At 40.4% G+C, this 17080-nt stretch overlaps 2 non-coding genes across 2 annotated transcripts in view; one reads left to right on the top strand and one right to left on the bottom strand.

Moving 5' to 3' along the window:
• Trnap-ugg (transfer RNA proline (anticodon UGG)) overlaps positions 1–42 on the bottom strand; it is a 72-nt gene extending 30 nt beyond the window's left edge. Inside the window, exon 1 of the tRNA in view lies at positions 1–42. This exon is cut by the window's left edge and continues 30 nt beyond it. This is a non-coding gene — a tRNA (tRNA-Pro).
• Positions 43–752: 710 nt separating this feature from the next.
• On the top strand, positions 753–824 carry Trnap-ugg (transfer RNA proline (anticodon UGG)). The gene has a single exon. It is a non-coding gene; the product is annotated as a tRNA-Pro (tRNA).
• The last annotated feature ends 16256 nt before the right edge of the window (positions 825–17080 follow it).

Raw genomic sequence — 17080 nt, 5'->3', positions numbered from 1 at the left:
CCTGCACCCAAAGCAGGAATCATACCCCTAGACCAACAGGCCACCTGGGGACTCATGCACAAGTCAGGGCCTTTAGCTTCATGCAGTTAGCCTGACCTGCTGCCACGTTACGAAGGTCCCTGTTTTATACTTTCTTTGCATTAATTAGAATACAAATGAGATCTTCTAACTCTTGTCAGTATAAACCGAGCCACCAACAGCATCTTGAATCGTTTTATTTGATGCCTGGTATGTGCAGTACACACTACGTCAGGTTAGTGCTGAGAAAAGGAACCAGACTTTTTAAAGAAGCCTTTCTCATGGAATAGTTGAGATCTATTGTATTAAAGAAATATATTTCCACGGAGTATCGTATGGATCCTTTAAGGTTGTTATTGAAGAAAAAAATATATTAAATTGGAAATGTGATTTATGTCTTCAGGGAGTTCCAACTCTGAGATATTTCGTTGCTACACATTATCAGGGAGCGTGAGGGTGATAATGTGTACCCAACAGCCTGCGAGGGAAATGAAGGCAGGAGTACTGCGCCAGGAATACGCAGGCTTTACCGTTAATGAACAGAAGGTAGGGAGGCGACCGAGTATGTACGTAGGAGATGAAGAAATTATATATATATATATATATATATATATATATATATATATATATATATATATATATATATATATATATATATATATATATATATATATATCTATATATATATATATATATATATATATATATATATATATATATATATATATATATACGGCCTGTTGGTCTAGGGGTATGATTCCTGCTTTGGGTGCAGGAGGTCCCGGGTTCGAATCCCGGACAGGCCCTAGGAAAAACTTTTATTCGGTTAGCAGTTGGTGAGCTCTTCCTCCATAACATGCGCCGTGCTACGGTCCAGAAAGTGAACGCCGTGCTGGCCGAGTATCACCTTCTTCTGTATAATGAGAAAAGGTAAAATAGACTTAAGACTATCGCGTGGCAGCTCCATGACTGATTTATCGCGTCAGGCCATGGCCTTCTGGGTCAGGCACGTATTGTTTACCAAGCGCTCCTGTGAAATGAAGGCGGAGTGGACGGTGAGCAGGGAGGAGTGAAACATGAATCTGTGTGATATGCAAAATGCCTGTGCGTGTTTATCTTTGTGTATTATGTTTGTTTGTTTTTTTGGTGTGTTTGTGTTTATTTGCATCCGTGTGCGTTTGCCTGCGTGTGGTTACGTATATTTCTCAATCTTTTGCCTTTCTTTATTTGTAAATACGTACAAATTGTCCTGCTTTCACACGGTGTTCCTTTATAACTCGAAACCTAACTGATTGTGCATGGACGCATGTTTAGCTTTTATTCTCTTAGTTACTATTATTTTTTTATTATCACAATTATTATTATTATTATTATTATTATTATTATTATTATTATTATTATTATTATTATTATTATTATTATTATTATTATTATTATTATTATTATTATTATTATTATTACGATTGTTGTTATTTTTTATTATTATTATTATTATTATTATTATTATTATTATTATTATTATTATTATTATTATCATTAGATTCTTATTGTAGTAGAAGTAGTAGTAGTAGTAGGAGGAGGAGTGGGAATAGGACGAGTAATAGTAGGAGTAGCTATTGCTCTTTTTATCTTTTTTTTTTTCTTGGATATTTTTCCTTATTCCTCCTGTCACTCCTCTCGCTGGTGTTCTCGCCATGATCTAGTGTCTGCTGCTCACATTAGCCTTTCAAACCCTCTTTCTTCGTGCATATTCACCCGCGATTTTTCTCCTTCATTTGCTCGCAGATTTCATTCATCAGATGGACTTCACTCATCCTTCAGTACGCAATTAATCGTAGTTCATTAGTAATAAAGAAGATAAACGTATTATTTGATATACGAATAGCGTACCAACAAAAAATGAGAGAGAGAGAGAGAGAGAGAGAGAGAGAGAGAGAGAGAGAGAGAGAGAGAGAGAGAGAGTCACAACAATACAGGGACATCGTGACCACAATCCATTCAGACAACTTCTGCTCACCACTCTCACCACCACCACCACCACCACCACATTCCCACCACCACCACTACCAACATTCTCTTCACCAACACCACTAACCTAACGACCATCACCATTACCTTTCAGCAACTATTTTCTTACCACCATCACCACAACCATCACCACCACCACTACCACCACCATCATGTCATCACCCACACCACAAACACAGTTATTAATGTTCTGACTACCACCATTACTACTACCAACACCACCACCATCATCACCATCACCACCACCACAAGCTCCATCATCACATTATCACCACCATAACTTTTAGCCTAACCAGCACCACCACCACCACCAACTCCACATGGCCCCTCTTCTCTTTCCCCTCTCTCATCTACTTTATTCCAGAGAGACCTGAAGACATTAAAACTTGTACGAAATAAAGTGATATACATGGTCCAACATTACACACCTCCCCTAACATAACTTTCGTCGACTTTTTCTCCCCTCTTTTCTCGCCTTTTCTTGTCCACTTTTTCACGGCATTTCCATCTGTTTTCATCCTCTCCCCCTCATTTACATCTGTTTTTATCCCCCTCCCCCTCCCTCCCTACTCATTTACAGGTCGTACGAAATAGAGGCTGAAGTATTGAGAGTTAGACTACGAGAATTATTCCAGTTTGCGGTTCCAAGTCTCTTTGTTGGTGTATTGAACGGTCTTTCTCGTTTTCTTCGTCCAAAGGCCCTCAAGAACCACCCATTTTGACATTCTCCGCCGCACGTTTTCCATTTTAACTTTCGTTTTCCACGGATTCCAGGGTATGTGTGTGTGTGTGTGTGTGTGTGTGTGTGTGTGTGTGTGTGTGTGTGTGAGAGAGAGAGAGAGAGAGAGAGAGAGAGAGAGAGAGAGAGAGAGAGAGAGAGAGAGAGAGAGAGAGAGAGTCTGCCTTTGGTGGCCTCAGTTTCCCATTTGCCATCGTCCCTTTGTCTCACCTGCGGAGTTTCCAGGTTAATTACCACGTACTCATTAGGGCAGGAGCCTCACGCCTTACCTGGGGGGAGCGACGTGCTAACGGTAATGGCTTTCCTTTTCTTTCATCGTTCCTTCCCTCGGGGCGCCAAGGGCTCGGCGTCGGTCCTGACACGAAGGCCTTACATAACAAGCCTCTTTTTCTGAGCCTTGACGCGTATAAACATTTTCCCGTTAAAGAATTTTCCTGTACGCCGCCACATCGTTAAGGCGTTGGTGGTATTAGAAGCCCCAGCGTCCACAACGAGGCTAATCGAGGCGTGTGGGAGTCTGTAGGTCATGCCGGGTGGAGGCGGGGAGTTGAGTCCCTGTTGAAATGTGATGGATGAGGGAGAAAGTTTGGTCATTGGCTTTAAGTGGCCCAGTCAGTCGCTTTGCCGCTAAGCCTCGCCGGAGTGGAAGTGGGAGTGGGGCCGCGACCTGAGGAACACTGCGAAATGTTTCTTGTTTTTATCGTATTGTAACTTAACGCTTGATTAAATTATGCAACTACCGTCTTGTATTTTGATGTGGTTGTATCTAATAGTAAAAAAAATATTGAGTAGTGTAGAATATGAAAGTATAACAGAGCTTGACGTTAGTGAAAAATAGGCCTGATGAAATACCTTTTTGGTTTGTCTCTGCTGAGGGTTGAATACTGCTCATGTGCTTTTGTGTATTGAATCGGGGGGAGACAAAAAAAAAAAAAAAAATGAAATATGCTTCCCATCTTGACACAAGTTACTGGGCAAGCATATTCTTTTTCAGCCATTGTATACCTATTATGTCATTTTATAAAATGAAAACCAAAGGAAATTCCATCCAGTTCGCACATCACAGGAGCACCACAATTTAACCTTCGAACTCTGAGAGGACGGACAAAAATTTACCCAACTCGCAGGTCTGAAGTCGAGGCCGCTGAGGTAATGACACATGCTCGGACGCTTTGTTTACCTTCCCCGCCTGGCTGCCGCACGACCGCCTGCTCCTATTATGGCCGCGGGAAGATAGAGACTTAACTCCCGCGCTCCTAAATTTTCCTCAGCGGCGGTGTGAATGCAGAGACAACAGACACAGGCGCGCGAAGCTGAAATTTAAGGACAATTAATTTTCCAGCAGGCAAGGCGTGTGCTTGCTCTAATAGTTCTGTTCGTTATATATTTGCCAAGGCTTGCATTCTCCGCGCGGCTGAGGCCTGCGAATTACAGCCGAGCAGCCACGAGATGAGAATGTTAATGGAATATGTTGGTGTTGAGGCGCATGGGCCTGACGCTCCCTGAAGGCGAGAATGCAAACCAGGATGTATGGAGTAAGAAGGCGCACGAGAGTAAGAGAAATACGCCCAAGAGTAAGAGTAAGGAAATCGTAGAAGTTTAGCGTATAGAGTAAGAAGAAAGTAAGAAAAATATACGCTTAAGGAAAAATGCAAACCAGGATATGTGAAGTAAGAAGGTGCACGAGAGTAAGATAAATAACGCCGTGAGCAACAAGAGTAAGAAAACATTGTAGTATAGAGTAATTATTAGAGTAAAAAGGTATAACGTAAGAAAAAAACCTGCAAATCCTCTGTGTAGAAAATAGTATCACGCAGAAAGTTGACTGAAAACAATTACGAAACGACGCCAATCACAACAAGAAGGAAGAAAGGGAAGGAAAAGAGAGTAAATAGAACGTTAAAAAAAAAGTATAGAGAAAGAAAATCATGATAATCGTCTGCGTAAAAAATGATAATATGCAGAAAGTTCAGTAAAGAGAATTATGAAAACTCTAATCACAACAGGAAGGAAGAAAGGAAAAGAAAACCTTGAAACAACAAAAACGATGAAAGAATTAAGACAAACGAGACACGCTCGAGAGGAAGAACTTACAGCAGAACAACGAAAGCAAAAAAAAAAAAAAGCCACATAACGAAGGGAAAACATCGAAACAGAGACATATACCCAAGTGGACGAACTGAAAGGAAGAGGAGGAGAGAACTGCAACCAAATGGAAATAACACCAAATAAAACAGGAAAAAAAGAAAACAACAAAACGAGGCAAAGCTCAGGATTAAAAAGAGAAAAAAGTATACGGGCGGAAAACGGACGAAAATCAGCTCAACCATTGACCGCGTCGCTCGCCCCGCCTCGTTACGCTAACAAAGAATGCTGCTGAAAAAATAAATTAAGAAAAAAAAAAGAGGGAGGGATTTTCGCGGTGTTTTCCCTCCCCTTTCCCCCACCCCCCACCCCGTCGCTCCCTCCCTCCCTTTCACAACACCCTCCCCGCTACGTGAAAACAAAGACGCATCGCAGAGAGCTTCAAACTCCCTATGGATCCCACAATGCTTCCCCTTCGCTTATATTTGGAACCACACGCTGGACTTTTTTTTATAACTCTCTCTCTCTCTCTCTCTCTCTCTCTCTCTCTCTCTCTCTCTCTCTCTCTCTCTCTCTCTCTCTCTCTCTCTCTCTCTCTCTCTCTCTCTTTACTGTGTGTCACCACTGTATTTTTTTCTATTTCCTAAAACCTTCCTCTTTTTCATCCTCCTCCTTTCCTTCTCCTCCTCCTCCTCCTCCTCCTCCTCCTGCTCCTCCTATTCTTACCTAAACTTACTTTCAACCCATTCGCTTCTTCCCTTAACCTCTTTCCTGCCTTCACCTCCTCCACCTCTCGCCACACGTTCCTTATTCCAATGTCCTTTCGCTCCCTTTACTGAAATCTCGACTCTCACACTCCGTCAGTAAATTCGCTCGCCCTCACCTCGCCTCACTGCTTCCTTCGCCTTCCTTTAAGAATCCGGGGACCCCTTCTTCTTCTCCTCCTTCTCCTCCTCTTCGTCCTCCTTCCACTCTTCCTCCGCGTCGCTAAATGAGGAAGGACGTCCCTATACGTGTACCCTCGCGGCCCTGTCCTTGCTCCCTCACGCGTCCCCTCCTTCATTAGGATGCTTGCTGATGAAGTTCTGTTCCACCCCAGCAATGCAGAACCTTCCCGGAGCATGACTAACACGAAGGTATCTCTGTCTGTGTGTTTCTGTGTGTCTGTATTTTTGTATCTCTGTGTCTCTCTCTCTCTCTCTCTCTCTCTCTCTCTCTCTCTCTCTCTCTCTCTCTCTCTCTCTCTCTCTCTCTCTCTCTCTCTCTCTCTCTCTCTCTCTCTCTCTCTCTCTCTTATTTTCTTTGTTAATAAGAATTAGAAGATGCTTATACATTTGTAGTTTAATTCGTACACACATTTACGCACACACATATACAGAGCCAGACAGACAGACACAGACAGACAGACAGACAAACAGATAGACCGACAGACAGACAGTACAGTTAGAGAGAGACGGAGAGAGAGAGAGAGAGAGAGAGAGAGAGAGAGAGAGAGAGAGAGAGAGAGAGAGAGAGAGAGAGAGAGACTCTACTCAGCCTTTTCCAGCTTCTTTGAGGAACACATTACCGAGGATGAAAGAGGATAAGAGGGCCTGCGGTCAACTACTATGTATATATGTAGAATAATTTTAAGTTGCGGTCATCTCTCAGCCACACTAAAGTAAACATTGAGAAGTAAAAAAGATTCCGCTTTTTCTCACGTTTTCTGGTACCCTTTCTTTATTTTATTTTGCTTCCCTTTTCTTGTTCCCTAAATTTCCGTTTTTTTATCATCATCTTTCCCATAGTTGCTGCTTTGTAACTGGCAACAGTTACTTTATATAATGTAATGAGCGGTATTTGTAGTTCTGGTTAGTAAGTTTAATTGCTTTGAAAAGTTTTGAGAATATTATGAGTATATTGAGTATATTGAATACCAATTTCAAAGGGGAGGAGGCAGGTACACACACACACACACACACACACACACACACACACACACACACACACACACACACACACACACACACACACACACACACACACGTAGGAGGAAAAATGAATAGAAAGAAGTGGGTGACAGAGATGGAAGAGGAGGTAAAACGATTAGACACTTCTGTTTTTTGTGCATGTAGGATCAGTGTTTGTTAGTTGGGGTTGTTTTCTTCATTTTTTTCCCTTGTCAACTCTGATCCTATATACACAAAAAACAGAAGTATCGAATCGTTTTACCTCCTCTTCCATCTCTCTCATCCTCTTCTTTCTATTAATTTTTCCTCTTACGACCATCTTTTTCCCATTTTCCTTTTATTCCTTCCCCTTTCTTTTCTCTATTCTCTCTCTTATTTATCTTCCTTTTTCCCTCTCCTTCCCCATCTCTCCCTTCTTGTTTCCATTTCTTTTTCTTAATGATCCTTTTCCCCTCTCCTCTTCCTTTTCTCTCCTCTCTGTCCCTCTGTAATCGTATTATCATGATTATTATTATTATTCGTACTATTATTCTCACAGGAAAGGAGACAGTTCAAGAGAGGAGACAACAAACCTTACTAACCACCACTCATTCCTTTTATTTATTAGGCTTTTTATTCTGTAAATTTCTCTACCGCGGCAATATTTTTCTTAGCAACTGGATCAACTATATAGACGCTATCCTTTGCCTTCAGCCTCCTTTTATTTATTAGGATTTTTCTTCTGAAAGTTTCCCTACCGCGGCAATATTTTTTCTTAGCAACTGGATCAACTATATATATATATATATATATATATATATATATATATATATATATACAAAAATATATATATATCATATATATATAAATATATATATATATATATATATATATATATTATATATATATATATGTTTATATATATATATTATATATATATATATATATATATATATATATATATATATATATATATATATATATATATATATATATATATATATATATATATATATATATATATATATATATATATATATATATATATATATATATATATATATATATATATATAAAAATTTACTGCAGAAGCCTAATAAATAAAATTAGGTTGAAGGAATAGGATAGCGTTGAAATAGTTGATCCAGTTGCTATGAAAAATATTGCTGCGGTAGATAATTTTACAGAAGAAGCCTGATAAATAAAAGGAGGTTGAAGGAAGAAGATAGTGTTTTAACAGTTGACCAACTTGCTAAGGAAAATATTGCAGCGGTACGAAAATTTACAGATTAACGTCATTTCTAGGAAAAACGATAAGAACAAAGAAAAGAAAATGTGATTAATGTTTACACGAAATTCTAGCAGTGAGATCGCGAGTCACTTAACATAATGAAGACGGACGATGCGCGGGAAGGCTCACGTGCTCCCGCCGGAATGTACTCTGATGACTTCAAGGGAAAGGATGGCATGAGTAATGCGCCTCGACTACGCCGCTGTAATTAAATTAATGAATAAATAGTTGGGGAAAAAAAAATTGCGCCCAAATAACAAAGTGAAAACAGCACGCTACTGCTGCTAATTGGCAGACTAACATCAGGCCCGTGTTAGTAATTACCGTTGATGTCAGCAAATAAAGAAACAGCGCCCGGCGAAGGAGCGGACCGTGTATGTAGTCACGTTTTCCGCCACAAATCATTCGTTTTTCACAACCTTTCAGAGATAAGTAAAAAAAAATGGTTCGTGTCTCGCTTTACCGTGTTCACGTTATTTTCAATTAATGCCGCCTAATGAACACGACTTGGTTCTTACGCTAATTGTTTGGGGTGGGAAGATACACAACGTGCCCTCCCTTATACTTTCTACACCTCCCTGTTTCTCCTCGAATTACTGTGTTTAAATATACGATACTTCATGACGCATTATACTATATTATGTTTCTGTGGTGGCTTGCGCCGGTATTGCAAACTCACGCTTCTTAGGCCATTCTTTTATGATCAGTTTCAACTTCATGACTTCCTTGCTTACATTCTATGAGCTACTTTTACGTGTTAATGACTACCACCAACTATTCATTCTATCTGCATGTAAGGGTAATGGTACGGAGCCTTATCACGAACCTATAGTGTGGTTACTGTACAATGGTGACTTTATATATCAGCCAGGAGAAGTGACGGACAGTGTTCCCGTATGCTCATCACACTCCAATGTATTTTCTCTAATTTAAAACTTTAAAATAAACACTTTTTGGGCCTTTGTTATGTTTTTGTCCCGCACTGTTGACTCGGTGCACAAAGGCGCCGGGTGAATAGATAGTTTATAAACGAATAAATAATCTTGATTGCGCTTAATTACGATTGCCAATTACCAGCACGTTATATCCATGTAATCAGGTTTCGATAATTTATATTAATGTAATTGAAATGCAGCAGAATTGGAAACTATGATTAACCCGAATTTTCATCACCACCAGCACCACTGTGGCTGTGGTTGTTGTTGTTGTTGTTATTATTATTATTATTATTATTATTATTATTATTAGTAGTAGTAGTAGTAGTAGTAGTAGTAGTAGTAGAAGTAGTCGTGTTGTTGTTGTTGTTATTCCTGTTCTTATTTATATTCTTTGTGGCATTACTTATTCTTGTATTATCGTTATTCTTATTCATTATCATTTAGCATCATTAATATTATTCTATTAAAATCGACAATGCTCCTCATCACTATCTTCATCATTGCCAATCACCTTAATTATCGCCATCATTATCACCACATTCATCACCGTAGTCATCATAATGGTCATCACTTTCATCAGCCTCATCACCACTCATAACGCCCCAAAATTCCTCCACCAAATGACGTAATCCTGCGCCGCGTAAATAAACATAATTGAGCCTTTGTTTTCCGAGTCAGTGGAAGCTTCAATCAGGAGGAAGAATTGTTATTTTTTACGTATTTTGCGAAGGTTAATTTCGTTCACTAGGGAGGAAATGCACCTGACAGGAGAGAGAGAGAGAGAGAGAGAGAGAGAGAGAGAGAGAGAGAGAGAGAGAGAGAGAGAGAGAGAGAGAGAGAGAGAGAGAGAGAGAGAGAGAGAGAGAGAGAGAGAGACTAGCACTTAATTCCGTAAATGGAGAATTATGCAAGAGGCGAAACAAGAGAAAAACGCAATAAACGTAACAAATAAATCAATTAGTTCGGATGCATTCAACGTAAGAACACACACACACACACACACACACACACACACACACACACACACACACACACACACACACACACACACACACACACACACATATACATACAGGTACTCCACTTTTACGTTATCGGGTTATCGGCTCACCTGGTCTTGATCAGCAGCGCCAAAGGACTAGTTCGAGGCGAGTCATGTGTTCCTATACCCTTTGTCTACCTCTCCTTTATCCGGCCTGCAATTTTATTTATTTATTTATTTATTTTTTACAGTAGAGGAAACAGTTCAAGGGCAAAAAAAGGAAACAATAATGAAAAAAAAAAAAAACCCCGCTACTCACTTCCTACAAAAGAATAAAAAACAGTGGCCGAAAGATAGGTCAATTTCGGGAGGAGATGTGTCCAGATGCCTCTCTCTCTTCTATTTTTTTCTCTTGTTATAGATTTCTAGCATGTATTTATTCACCTTCTGTCTATAACGTTTCTTCTTTTTTGCCTTTTTTTCCTCAGTACATCTCTACCTTTCCTTTACCGCGCCTGCAACTCCTTTATTCTACCTCTCGCTTTCTTTTTTTTTTTTTCCCTGTTATTGATTTCAAGCATTTATTTATTCACCTATTCTCTTTAACATTTTTTTTTCCTCAGTATATCCTCTACCTTACCTTTACCCCGCCTGCAATTCCTTTATTCTACCTCTATCTTCCTTCTATTTGTCTCTTTTATCATAATATTACGCTCTTTTTTTCGTTATCCATCACTGTTCTTCTATTCCTTATTTTACTTCACCTCTGTCTATTCCCTTGCTTTCATTATCTCCCCTTTGTTTCCTACCCACTAGCCCTTCTATCATACCATTTCGTTTTTTTTTTTCCTTTCCCCTTCACCGTTCTTCTATTCCTGTTTTACCTCAACTCTGTCTCCTCCATTGCTCTCCTTCTCTGCCTTTGTTTCCTCCGCGGTAGCTGATCCACCTTTGTTTCTCTAATCTACCTATTCTGCGCCTGAAACCCCTTTAATCTGCTTTAACCTGCGAATCTCCTTCCCTACCCAGCTTCCACTGTGTTTGTTAATTGCTATCATGTTTCCTTGAGTCTCCCTTTCTCTACCAGTTTCGATTCAGTCTGTATATATCAGTCTTGCATAGTTTCAGCTCTTCTCTCTATTTATCACACCTCTCATCTTTACCTATCCTCCGTCCCTACGCCGTGTCCCACCCATCGTCTTATCTGTCAATTGACTTTAATTCTACGTCATATCTGCACTTCCCATCAGTCACTTGCCTACCTTCCCACTCTTTCTAGATGTCCTTTATTTGCCTCAGTATTGGTTTTAGCTTTATCTGGTCCGCCACTGTCACCTTGTAGCTGTAGTATCCTCATCTATGTCCTGTCTGTCTGTCCCGCCCGTTTCTCTGTCATATGTGCAAGCTTATCAAGTATGCTGTTGCCTTGGGGATTATTCTGTGACTGGAAATTGAAAGAGAAAGAAAATTTTTCCATTGTTTTCTATATTTTGTTTCCTGTCAGGAAGAATTTTCTTTTTATGGTTTGTATCCTGTCTTTTTTCCTTGTCGTTTTATTTCGTTCAGTTTCCTTATTTATATTTTAACTTTTTCAGATTTTTTTTTCTTTGTACCATTTACTCATACTAATTTGTCTCCCAGATATTTGTATTTATCTTGCATCATTTTTCTCATCTTATATTCATAATAGCAAAGAATATAATGACAATAACAACAGCTGTAATAACAACTACAACAACTACAGCAACAACAACAATAATAATGAAAATAATAATAACAATAATAATAATAATAATAATAATAATAATAATAATAATAATAATAATAACAATAATGATAAAACTCCTCCCACCTGTGCTCGTTAGAATTGTTTACGAACGTGATGGTGTCTTCAAAGGACCAACTCTTGCATGACCAATTAATGCAGAGGAACGCCGAGGGTCTTTTGTGTGTGTGTGTGTGTGTGTGTGTGTGTGTGTGAGAGAGAGAGAGAGAGAGAGAGAGAGAGAGAGAGAGAGAGAGAGAGAGAGAGAGAGAGAGAGAGAGAGAGAGAGAGAGAGAGAGAGAGAGAGAGAGAGAGAGAGAGAGAGAGAGAGAGAGAGAGAGAGAGAGAGAGAGATATTCCATGTGGGCGACGAGGGAGGAAGAGAGTAAGAAAACGGGTAGACAAGAAAGTTAGAGAATGATGAAGAGGGAGGAGGGAACTTGTGGCGGAAGGAAAGGATGGGAAGACAGATGATGGATGTGAGTGGGTTAAAAGGAAGAGAATTGCAGCAGTTTTGATCGGAAGGTATTGATTGCTTTTCGTTAATAGAAGTTTTTGTTTTTCCACCAGTTATTATTTTTCGACAAAGGGGCACGCAAATGGTAAAACATACTCGTAAAAGATATAGAAAACTTACAGAGAAGAACCTTAAAAGTGTGATCAGTTTATATTCGAAAAACTGGCTGGATATTTCGCTCATGGAAGGCTTTGAGTCATAATAAGGATGATTCTTTTTTGACTCCTTGGGTTTGAAAGATGCAAAGTTTTAGTAGAAAATATGTCATTAGTTTGATTTTTGAGAATTTCTAATGAGGATTCAGTTAAATTTCTTCTTTCATTTATTTTATGGAGGCTTCAAAATAAAGAAAAAAAAAATCCAACATATTTTCATTCAGTGACAAATTCCGTATTGGTATTAAGAGTATTGTATCTAGAAATTCCAGTAGTATTATATCGCACAATGCAAATGACACGAAGTTACCTCACCCTCATCAAATTACCTTCCTCAAGTCCTGCATTATTTAAGAATCTAAACAAATTAAAGTGGCAATACACCCGCGTTATAAATGTACACACACACACACACACACACACACACGCACCATATCACGAAAGCAGACCACCACTTCCATTTACTTGATGATCCAAACAACACTTCGCAACACAACTTCGCACGGCAACAATACACAACATCACAATTCCCCTTCTGCGGCAATGCTCGGGCAAAGCTACAGCGACGAGCAGGCAACACACACACACACACACACACACACACACACACACACACACACACACACACACACACACTGGAGATATTTAGCCAACCCGTCCATTGCTAGGCAGGATAAAAAACACAAACAGCACAACCGAAACCAGGAATGCAGCAAGCAACACATAAGCACCAGCAGAGCTTCCATTGCCATCCCAGAACATACAGAGGAATACAAAACTGAAGAGAGAATCACCAACACAGAACGCAAACGAAAAAGAAGAACATCATCGCCTGTGACATAGCAACATTAGCCTTTACCTCTCGACTCTTCCCAATAATCAATTCCCAACCCACGGCTCCTAAATATTTATGCATACTTGAGCTCTGAGAGTCAATGAGGCCACGCTACCCCGTGAAGGCTGGCAAAAAAAGATCGGATGAAAAAAGGGAATTTCCGAGAGGTATGGGATTGGGAAGCCTTTTTTCAGTGTATGACTAAAAACTCACCTCTGTATTTTTTCCTCTTTCAGGTTGATTGACAAGGAAATTATTGGTTCTGAGCATCGATGGACAGTAATGTGAGTGGATATTCAATGTTTAGTAGTTTATTAGTGCTCATCTGTTGTAGAAGGCTGCGTTTGATAGTGAAATACGGCACACCAGGACCGTAGAATTTTCCACAATTTCGTCGCGTGGGCTATAAATGTTACTGAGACGCTCTTCATTACTAATTCTATGACCCGTTCCTTCGTTTACCCCCGCATTCGTCTTTCATATATTCCCGCCGTGTATATTTATTTGTTTATCCCGCCCTCATGCGTTCCCTTCGCCGGCAATGCATCGGTTTGGTATTCATGGAGGTGGAGGCGGCGGGTGGCGAGTGTGAGCCGCGGGCGTGTTGGTGTGCGATCCACGTTTTCCTGATCAATATTGTGGAGGATGGTGCGTGTCGGGCTGTTGCTGAGGGAAGGCAGGGAGGGATGAGCGATCGTTGGGGGGATGGGGAATGTGAGCTATGGCGTAAAGATGCGAGTGTGGAGATGAAAGAGAAGGAAAGAAAGACAGAAGGAGATGGTGAGTAAGAGGAGAAAGAGGATACAGTTAAAGAAGGATAAGGATAAGAAATAAGACGATAAGTAATTGTGAGATCGCAGGATTTGTTATGAAAAGTAGGCGTATGAGAGAGAGAGAGAGAGAGAGAGAGAGAGAGAGAGAGAGAGAGAGAGAGAGAGAGAGAGAGAGAGAGAGAGAGAGAGAGAGAGAGAGAGAGAGAGAGAAGTGTACCTAGTAACAGCGAAAGAGAAAAATAAACGCACTCAGGAGACAATAAACAACCCACGAAGGAACAGCCGTACACACACATACACACTCACGTACTACATATACACGCACACGCAAAAGCACGCACGCACGCAGAGGTCTACTTCCACTACGCCCATTACGAGCCTTAATGTTGCCTTTTTATTTTATTTATAGACACGCGCCAGACAGTTATGGCCTCATTCTCACCACCATCGTCGCGGATTCTGAAGTCGACTTGCAGGTGAAAAGCTTACGAAAATTGGCGCAGGTACCTTAACCTCGCGCACGCCCTCTCATTACCGTTCCTGTGGTTATTAGTGATGCTTTTTTATTGTCATTGATGGTTATAGTGGTAGTAGTAGTAGTAGTAGTAGTAGTAGTAGCAGTATGAGCCTGTCTTTTCACAGCAGTAATAAAAATGAAAATAAAGAAGATAGTATTAGTAACATAATTAAACATTTCACGTTCTTTTCTGTATCACTCTTTACATGACATATCTTTCCTTTCTCTCTCTCTCTCTCTCTCTCTCTCTCTCTCTCTCTCTCTCGCTCTCGCTCACTCTCTCTCGTGTTCGGCAGGGGAGGCGCATCTCACCCAGCAATGTTGAGAATGCGTCGTGTTGAGAGCAGAGTTGTGGTTGTTTGATGGAGAGACGAGGGGGAGGCGGAGAGACTCGAGGAGAGGGAGGAGGGAAGGCGAATACACTGGTGAGGAAATGAAGAAGAGGGCGAGGAACGGAGAACTGTCGGAAATGGATGAAGTGTGGAAGTTAAAGTTAGGAACGAGGGAAGAGGACGAGAGAGAGAGAGAGAGAGAGAGAGAGAGAGAGAGAGAGAGAGAGAGAGAGAGAGAGAGAGAGAGTTCGTGCCTTAGGAAAAAAAAACATGAGTGTAATGTATTAGAGTTGTAATTGAAGAAGTTAGTGATGAAAAGCAAAGTGATAACGAGATTACTTTTACTGTTACACAATTAACTACAAATTTTCTAGTGGAGTATGTAAACAGGGAAAGCTAACAATATAGAGACGACACTAAGATAGAGAAGGATAAGGATATAATACAGTAAAAGCTACCAAGGAAGAAAAAAACGTTAATAGCGTATCAAAAATATCTGTGAACAAGTTTGCTGCAAAACACCTGCGTAACTGTTTTTCTTAAGCGATGAAGTGAAAGGCAAAAAACACAAAAGCAGAGCGGGTATAAAAGAAGACAAAAAAGAAGGCAAAAAGCATAAAAAGAGGAACGAAAAGACAATAAGAGAAATAAAGTTAAAGCAGAGTGCATCCATAAAAACAATAGACAATAGAAGAGAACGAGTATAAAAATTTTAGGAGACTGGAAATAAAAGGAAGGAAGAAGTAGTAAACGAACCACCCGAAAAACACACGACAGAGCAAGGAGGGCGAAAAGGAAGGGAAGAAGAGGAAGAGAAGAGAGTAGACGAGGAGCAAGAGCGGCAGCAGTGCATGGAAAACACTTCTTGCACGGCCTCTGAGGTGGTTTAGAAGCGCCGCAAGACTCTCTTAAAAGGACGTTTGTGGCCACTTGAAGACGAAGCGGCCATTGGGAGCCTGAGACCCGCCGCGCGAGTGTCGGGGGAGGCGAAGGGAAGCTCTGGGCGGGGAAGTGAATGGCAAAACAAGAATCGTGCCCTTGAGACCGTAACCTTTGGGCGAGAATGCAAAGTCGTGATCTTCAAGTACTGTTTTTGAGTGCAAGTTTGAGAGAGAGAGAGAGAGAGAGAGAGAGAGAGAGAGAGAGAGAGAGAGATCTTTTCAGAATGTTTTTTTTTATGTTCGTTTCTATTATTATTCCATGGAGAGAGATAAAATCGGGGGATACTTCTGTGTTTTTATGCAATGGGAATGAAATATTGATATGTTTATTTGTGTGTGTGTGTGTGTGTGTGTGTGTGTGTGTGTGTGTGTGTGTTAATATTTACTAATGTGATTGATTTCCTTTTTGAATGTACGTGTTTATGTATGTTATGTTTGTGTACCTTTATATGTGCATCTAATTATTTACAAACACACACACACACACACACACACACACACACACACACACACACACACACACACACACACACACACACACACACTAAAAAACACAAGCAAACACATAAGAAAGTCGCATCTCCATAAAACACAAACGACATCTATAAAAACAACAAATTATAAACAACAACGACAGCAATAACACTACCCTTTCCGTCCAACAACAACAACAACAACAACAACAACAACAACAACAAGAGAGAGGTGATGTGGTAAGGTCGCTCAATGAAAACAAGTGCAAAATATCTCTCGGGCACCGCGTTGCATCAGGTTGCCTTGGCGCGCTGGATTTTAATAACAAACTTTATAAAATTAATGTCCGTGGCTGCGGGCTGCGTGCAGGTAGTCGCGTTTCACACTGTATTTGAGTGCTTTATAATTACTGTTACTGCTGCAAAGTGTTGTGGGGGAGGCCAGATTAAACTCAACAGGCACGATTTTTACGGTTTTAATTATCATCCTCTCGCCCTTTATCCCTCCCTCCCTGCCTCCATTTTTCCCGTCCTACCTGCCTCTATGTCTCCTGGTGTCCGTGTGTGCCTCTCTTTCTGTCTGTCTTTTTCAGCCCGTATGTGTGTGGTTTTTTTTTTTTGTGTGTGTGTGTGTTTGTGTGTTTATTTTGTCTGTCTGTCTTGTCCTTTCATTATCTTATTTTCCCGTCCTATCTGCCTCTGTCTCCCTTGGTGTCCGTGTGTGCCTCTCTTTCTGTCTGTCTTTTTCAGCCCGTATGTGTGT

The sequence above is a fragment of the Eriocheir sinensis genome, unplaced genomic scaffold, assembly GCF_024679095.1.
Source record: "Eriocheir sinensis breed Jianghai 21 unplaced genomic scaffold, ASM2467909v1 Scaffold835, whole genome shotgun sequence".
Lineage (NCBI taxonomy): Eukaryota > Metazoa > Arthropoda > Malacostraca > Decapoda > Varunidae > Eriocheir > Eriocheir sinensis.
This window is presented reverse-complemented; position numbering and strand designations above follow the sequence as displayed.